The 7,755-nt window shown below is 44.0% G+C and overlaps 1 pseudogene; it reads left to right on the plus strand.

Annotated features, from left to right (window-relative positions):
* The first annotated feature begins 4,400 nt into the window (after window positions 1-4,400).
* On the plus strand, window positions 4,401-5,749 carry LOC113191786 (zinc finger and BTB domain-containing protein 14 pseudogene; annotated as a pseudogene).
* The last annotated feature ends 2,006 nt before the right edge of the window (window positions 5,750-7,755 follow it).

Here is a 7,755-nt window from a genome sequence, read left to right on the forward strand (position 1 = left end):
AGCCTTTGTATTCACTTGTTCTTGCTGCCTAACCTTCAGCCAGCTGAGCTCTTTTGGGTGAGCCATAACCCTGCCTGTGGAGCAGTCCCCTCCTAGCCTGGTGTCCTAAATCCTTGGTTCCTAAACCTGCAGAACTATATTAAAAGAGTCCTGCTTGCCTGGTGTGGAGGCCCTAGCAACAGAAGGGAGGGAGACCTCCAGGTGAGCTAATAGGGAAGTTGACACATGCAGGGACAGAAGGATTTGGGTCCTTCATTCCATGTGGAGAACTTGATTTCAGAGCGCAATGAAAACTGAGAGTCCAGAGTCTGGAAAGGAGTAGCAATGGGCTTGAATATTTGTTTAATGAAGGTGTAATTGAATGAAGCAAGTCAGCCCTGGGATGATAATAATTTGCCCTCGAAGGCCAGATTTAGCCAAATGTGACTTCAGCTTGCTTCAGGATGCAATTGCCTGGGCATGAAGTGGGAGGGCTTTCCTGGGAGCAAGTTATCTCAGTTAAAAAACTATCTCCCAGCCCTGGATTGTGAAGGCCTCCTCTAATGCACCCCTGTGTATGTGTGTACCCCATGCCTGAGGCATCCTGGTTGCTCCACCTGGGAGGTTGCCATGTAATGGTGAGGGACATATCTGGTAGGTTCACATGAGCCCCTTTGCATGGGCCAGCATTGCCATGGGAAGAGCTCCCTTTGCACTCCTCAAGCAGATGGATGTGACCCTTGGGGTTTTCAAACATCCCAGCTCAGAAGGGCATGTGGACCGCTGGAGTCATAAGGAGCCCCAATTGTTTTATTTATCCCTGCATTGACTAAAACAATGCTGTACCACACAAAGGCAAAGACCCCTGGAGAGTAAAAACAAGAATGTTGGGATCTTGTTAAGAGGGAATCCAATCCAGCCCCACCTCTATCACTTTGTGACCTCCTCATGCCCTGTCCTTCCTCACCTGGAACTCCATTCCTCCTGAGCTGCTGGGGTCCACACACAGCATCCTGGGGGAGAGCAGGTTCAGACTGAGGATCTCCATTAGCTGTATATCCTGAGCAGTTGTTCCTTATTCCTAGACAAGTGGCAGGCTGTACTGGGGAAGACAGAAGCCCTGGGTTCAAATCCCACCCTAAAATCCCCAACACATCTCTTTCCCACTTCCAGCCTGAATTTCTTCTTCACAAATGAGAGCATAGTCACCCTCGGCCCTTCTCTGTCTGGTGGAGGTGTCTGTGAGAAACTGAAAGTCATGGACTGTTTCGTGGGCCCATGGGTGTGAGGCCCAAAGGAGAAAGAGCTAAGACCCCAGCATCAGATATGAACATGGCACCTTCTACAGGACTGTATGGATGTGTGCATTGTAATCTCCAGAGACAAGAAGCTATTGTTAACTAGTCGCCCATTAAGGTCATGTTCACTCTCTTATCAATATACTCATCTGAGCAGAGGCCTCTGGAGTTTATTGGTAACATTATTGCTTATAACTAGTGTCTCTGCTCAGGTTCTAAAGTAGAGAGTTAATGTGCATACCTGCGGTTTCCCACTTACTCCAGCACTCACTCAGGGTGCCAACATTCCTCAGTAGCTCCCCATTCACCTGCTGACCTACTTACTACAGGAAAGGATGTCATGGGAGTCTTGCCCTCATTTCCCTGCCTGTGCTGTGTCTCCAATACTGTGTCTGCCAGTAATTCCAGGTACCCAGCCGCTCTCTACACCTCAGTGCATTTGCATATGCCTGACCCTCTACTCTTGCCCCTGTGGCGTTGAAGTCTGGCCATTGTCTAGGGCTCCTTAAGTGTGGACTGATGTTAGGTGCCCACTGGCAGCCTGTGCTCATCTTACCTCCTTCTTGAGGGGGATCAACTTGGGGGAAGGAGTCACCATTATTTTAAGCTAGTTGTGGCCTCCTCTTTCCTTCCTGCTAGAGGTTGGGACAAATGATGAGGGGATTGGTGTGGGGGGGCAGTTCTGGTAAAGGAGATGATAGAGTTTGCTTTATGGAGCTTCTGCTACAGATGATCCCTACCAAAATAAAGAATGGTGGGGAAGAAGATGTCTCCTTTGTGTCCCTCTTGGACACTGACTTTTGCAGGCATAATATCTGGAGTGGAGGCAGCCAGAATGTGATGCTGAGAGTGTCACCAACCCTCTTCTTAGTGTTAGCATGAAGAAATGTGTGGCCTCTGTGACACTGAGAATATTTAAAGGCCACCAGAACAACCACAGAGCTACCTTACTCTGGACCTCTCATGTCTTACCTCAACATTAACACTACACAGCATTTGCTTTTGTAGTTTCAGCCACTCTTATAGGTTTTTCTGATTCTTAAGCCTCATGCCTTCGAAACTATTAGTCCTAGAGGCTTAGTTGCAATTCTATGCCCATGTCTAGTTCTCCATTTGCCTCATAGGTGTGTCCCTGTCCCCTGCCATTCAAACATGGAGGAAGGTCATGTGTACTATCTGTATTCCTGTGAATATGGGACTATCTGTGAGGTCACATGAGCATAAGTCTGTCATTGCTGAGCAAAGCAAGAATGGGATGCCTGGCATGGTGGGGTGGTAAAGCAAGAATCAGAAAGAATGTCATGGAAAAGACTTGAGCTCTGGCCTAGTTTCCTCCCTTCTCTGAGCCTCACTTTTCCCCTCCAAATTTTGGAGGATCCATTATTAATTCCCTGAGGACTCATATGGTTCACACTAGTCGTCCTGCCTATAGCAGGGTCCAGCAGGTACTGGACAGACACTGCTTGAATCCACTGAATCCAGGTTAGAGGCCCATGGGCTTCTTCTTTATAGTCTCACAGTATTGTCAGGAACTACACCTTGGAAGCTAGCCTAGTTCTAGACTCTAGTTGCTTCAAACAACTCTATTTAGCCAGTTGGTGGGAACTGCCAGGACTCTGTAGGAGGCAAGGGAGAGAAAGCTCAATTCAAAGTGGCTTAGGCAAGCAAACCAATGAGGGAAATTGATCTATAAAACTCAGAAGTACAGTGGCAGATGGCATAAGGTGAGGCCATACCTGGGTTTTGGAGGATGTCTCCAGGATCTTCCCCAAACCTCTTGGCTCTGCCTACTTCCCTGAGTTGATGGCATCCTTGTGAGGCCTTTCCCTTCAAGGTGGCAAGATGAGCACTAACTGTCAACTGAATCCAACAGAAATAGAGCTTCTCCTCTAATAAGTTTCCCACCACAAAGTCTGACCCATGAGACCTGATTGGTCCCTACCCAGACATTGGCCAATCACATGGCCAGGGAGAGTGGTCTCTGCTGATTGGCCATATGGAGGTCAGGTGACCCCTGTCTCCAAGATAACTTAGGGGCTGCCCACCCTGTTTCCAGGTGGGAGATCCTGTGATGTCTTGAGAGATCAGGATGAAGTCTCAGAGCCTCTGGTCTTCCCTGTTTCACTTCCTGGGCTGGCCCTGCTCATGCCCTCTTCCTACAAGCCTTGTCTACCTTCTGCAGAAGGCTCCATGACAGCACTTCTTCCTTTCCCAGCCCCACTTCAACCCCACTCAAAGGAGCAAGACTTTCTGTGTGAGGTAGAATTTGGGATTTCCTCCCAGTTTCCAGCCATGCTCTTTATGTCCTATTGAAATCAGTTCTTCAGTCAACAAACATTCAAAGAGCACCTACTTAATGCCAGGCCCTTCATATATCAACAAGACTAATGATGTTCTTGTCTTCAGAGAGTTGACAGTCTAGTGAGAGAGTTCAGAGAAATTAGAAAGAGAAATAAGGATGGTGCATATGCACATTAATGAAGTGAAACAGGGTAATGGCACATAGAGTGTGCATGAAGCATGGGGAGGAAGGTAGTCATAGCCCCCATGATGAGGCAACATTTAGGCAGAGGTCAGGTTTTAGAAGAGAAGCCATGTATTGGTCATGTGGAAAAAATGTCCCAGGCAGGGAGGGCAGCTTGTGCAAGGATCCTGAGGGTGGAGCAAACTTGGAGAAACCAGAAATGGGGCTGGAAATTCTTATGAAAGAGCCACATAGTAAATGTCTGGGGCTTTGACAGCCATATGATCTTGGTCATAAGTACTCAACTCTGTCACTGCTGCTCAAAATTAGCCATCTACAAGACATAACAGGGGTTCACGGCTGGCTAGACATTCTGTGCTCGGGCAAGGAGGAGGGCTGCTACCATCAGGGACGTGTACGACTTCCCCCACCCCGCCCCCTCCCCAAACTCGAAAAAAAAAAAATCCAAAACACTGCCGCCCACCGTGCCCCCGCGCCTGCGTCCATTCCATCCCGGCCTGCGTGCTAAAGAATGCGGGGAGCCCAGGGCGAGTGTCTGTGGCTGTGGCAGGCTGCAGGTCTGGTGTGCCGCTGATCAGAGTTATTCTGATCTGAAGATTTTGGTGTTCAAGACATTGAGATAATTGCCTGAGTTGTTCATGGAGTTTTTCATCAGTATGTCTGAAACCATTAAATACAATGACGATGATCATAAAACTCTGTTTCTGAAAACACTAAATGAACAACACCTGGAAGGAGAATTTTGTGATATTGCTATTGTGGTTGAAGATGTGAAATTCAGAGCACACAGATGTGTTCTTGCCGCCTGCAGCACCTACTTTAAAAAGCTTTTCAAGAAGGTTGAGGTAGATAGCTCTTCAGTAATCGAGATAGATTTTCTTCGTTCTGATATATTTGAAGAGGTCCTGAACTACATGTACACAGCAAAGATCTCCGTGAAAAACATTAAGATGTTAACTTAATGATGTCATCAGGTCAGATTCTTGGTATCAGATTTTTGGATAAACTCTGTTCTCAGAAGCGAGATGTATCTAGTCCTGATGAAAATAATGGCCATTCAAAGAGTAAATATTGCCTCAAAATAAATCACCCCATTGGAGATACTGCTGACACTCAGGATGATGATGTGGAAGAAATCGGGGATCAGGATAACAGTCCTTCAGACGACACAGTAGAAGGCACCCCCCCCCAAGTCAAGAGGATGGCAAGTCACCTACGACTACGCTCAGGGTTCAGGAAGCTATTTTGAAAGAGCTGGGGAGAGAGGAAGTTCGAAAAGTAAATTGCTACAGTCAGGAAGTAGAATCCATGGAGACCCCAGAGTCCAAAGATTTGGGGTCCCAGACCCCTCAAGCCTTAACATTTAATGATGGAATGAGTGAGATAAAAGATGAACAGACACCAGGCTGGACTGCCACCAGTGACTTGAAGTTTGTGTATTTACTTTATGGTCACCATCGGGAGCAGATTGCCTGTCAAGCATGTGGTAAGACATTTCCTGATGAAGGCAGATTGAGGAAGCATGAGAAACTTCACACCGCAGACCGGCCATTTGTATGTGAAATGTGTACAAAAGGGTTCACCACCCAGGCCCACCTGAAGGAACACTTAAAAATCCACACAGGGTATAAGCCCTACAGTTGTGAGGTGTGTGGAAAATCATTCATTTGTGCCCCAGACTTAAAGAAGCATGAGAGAGTTCACAGTAACGAAAGACCATTCGCATGTCACATGTGTGACAAAGCCTTCAAACACAAGTCTCACCTTAAGGACCATGAAAGGAGGCAGAGGCGAAAAGCCCTTTGTGTGTGGCTCCTGCACCAAGGCCTTTGCCAAGGCATCAGATCTGAAGAGACAGGAGAACAATATGCACAGCGAGAGGAAGCAGGTTACCCCCAGTGCCATCCAGAGCGAGACTGAACAGTTGTAGGCCGCGGCCGTGGCCGCAGAAGCGGAGCAGCAGTTGGAGACAATAGCCTGTAGCTAGAGGTGGCAGGACCCGAGTGCTGAGCCTGGGAAGCTGAGACTGGGACTACATGGATTGTGATCAACGAACGCCAGTTATTTTGTTTTCATGGAAATGAATGGAGCAGTGTACTTGCTGGACATAAGGCAGTGATTGGTTAGGTGTTTTTAAAACTTTGTCAAGGAAATTACGTTCCTAAGTTCTGACCAAACAGTTTCAGTGTTCTGTCTAGTGTCTATTGTTGCCAGTAAGCTCCCCTCCCCCTCTTTTTTATTATTTTAATTTGAGAACTCCTATGTCCAGTTTAGAGGTGAGAGACTTCTGTTCTATTTTTAATCCTCTACACTCGCGTTGTGAGTGCACTGCACAGAGTAATAATCGAGTAAATTGATTTCTTAATCATCATAGTCACATGTGACTTCTGGTCAAAACAGCAGTTTGAATAACTTAATAAACATTCTTCATACAGACCCAGAAAATGCTGGTGGGTGATTGACCAAGAACACTGCGCAAGTGTGAAACCGAGTTCTGGAAATGCAGAATGGTATTAGATTTATATTTGGTTTGTTCACTTTTTTTGTCACTGTTTTACATTGTTTTTGTGCACAGGTAATAATTGCTTTGCTGAAGTGTTTCTTCATACATTTTGATTGCCCCATATCTACCCCTAAAGCTGTAGTTGTACATACTACATCATCCTGTGAACCCACAGGATGCTGGTGCTTAGGGCTGGGTTCACAGGTTCCTCTTTTGGGGGCATTGTCCTTCTGCAACAAGTGGGGGGTTTCTGGAGTAGACCAGTGGTGAGAGGAGTGAAAGCTCTCAGAGACAAGGTTTTCATATGTGCAACAATTCCAAGACTTATTAGATCAAAGTAATTCTTAATTGATTTTGAAATTGGGTTTATATTTAGGTTCAAAATTAGGACAAGAAACATTTCTGTGGCACATGATTTATCCATAAAAGAGATGCAATATGCTTGCTTAAATTAATAAATTTAAAAATCTTCTAAGTGTGTAAATAGTAGTGTTGGTCTTATGTATCTCAAGTAAAAGCAGGTGGCTGCACCTTTTTTTGCACATTGGATTAAAGTAACTTCCATGAGCAACAAACATCAGACTGTTTTTAACCAATATTAAAGATTGTGAGACCAAATGTTTGTTATTGAAGTTTATTTCATAGCTGGTTACAGTTTAAATAGGAATTGATTGCCTTTTATTAGCTGTAAATCAGAATTATAAATTCTGTTTCAGATTTGGTGTACTAAATGTTCTTTTAACCATTTCGTTAGGAATATATTGAAATGCCAACAATAGTTTGAATTATGTTCTGTAAGAAAGTATTAGTCAATTATTTTAGAATATGTACAATTATAGAAAATGACAACTGTTAAAATTCATGTTTGGTTGCTAGAATTTTTTTTAAATACATTAAAGTAATTTCATTTAATAGCTTGTTACATTAACACCTGTAATGACTATTGTGGGAAAAACTTATTTTTTAAATTGGTGTATATGTTCTGCCCGAGATTGTAGGATGAAGATGCTACTTTAAAAGAAATTATTTATTGGTAAAAATGTTTAATTTAGTTTAAAATTAATTTAATTTCTTTTCTTGAAAGTTGTTTATTCTTACTAAAAGTAGTCCTGTCACTGTGTTTATATGCTGTTAGTAGAAGGGGAACTGACTGCTGTTCCAAGGCTGTTTTAACCAAAGCAAAGGAAAATAATTTAACATCTTGTTGATAGCTACTTCAACAAACCATATTTTGGGCCTTCATTTTTTTTATATAAAAGAAAGTATACTTCTATCATTCCTGTTTTCATTTTTTTTCATAGCAACCTTTCACACACCCAGGTTTCTTCCAAAATATGCTTTCTATACTCTTAATCATGGTTTTATAGAATTGAAAGTTTAACATGGGATTGACACCCATTGAAACCACAGAATCATGGCAGTACCCCCAAAAGAGAAAGTTTAATTTTCAGATCTTTATTTGTATTGTGCAGGAATTTGTCATTTGGCCT

Source organism: Urocitellus parryii, chromosome 3, assembly GCF_045843805.1.
Source record: "Urocitellus parryii isolate mUroPar1 chromosome 3, mUroPar1.hap1, whole genome shotgun sequence".
Classification (NCBI taxonomy): domain Eukaryota; kingdom Metazoa; phylum Chordata; class Mammalia; order Rodentia; family Sciuridae; genus Urocitellus; species Urocitellus parryii.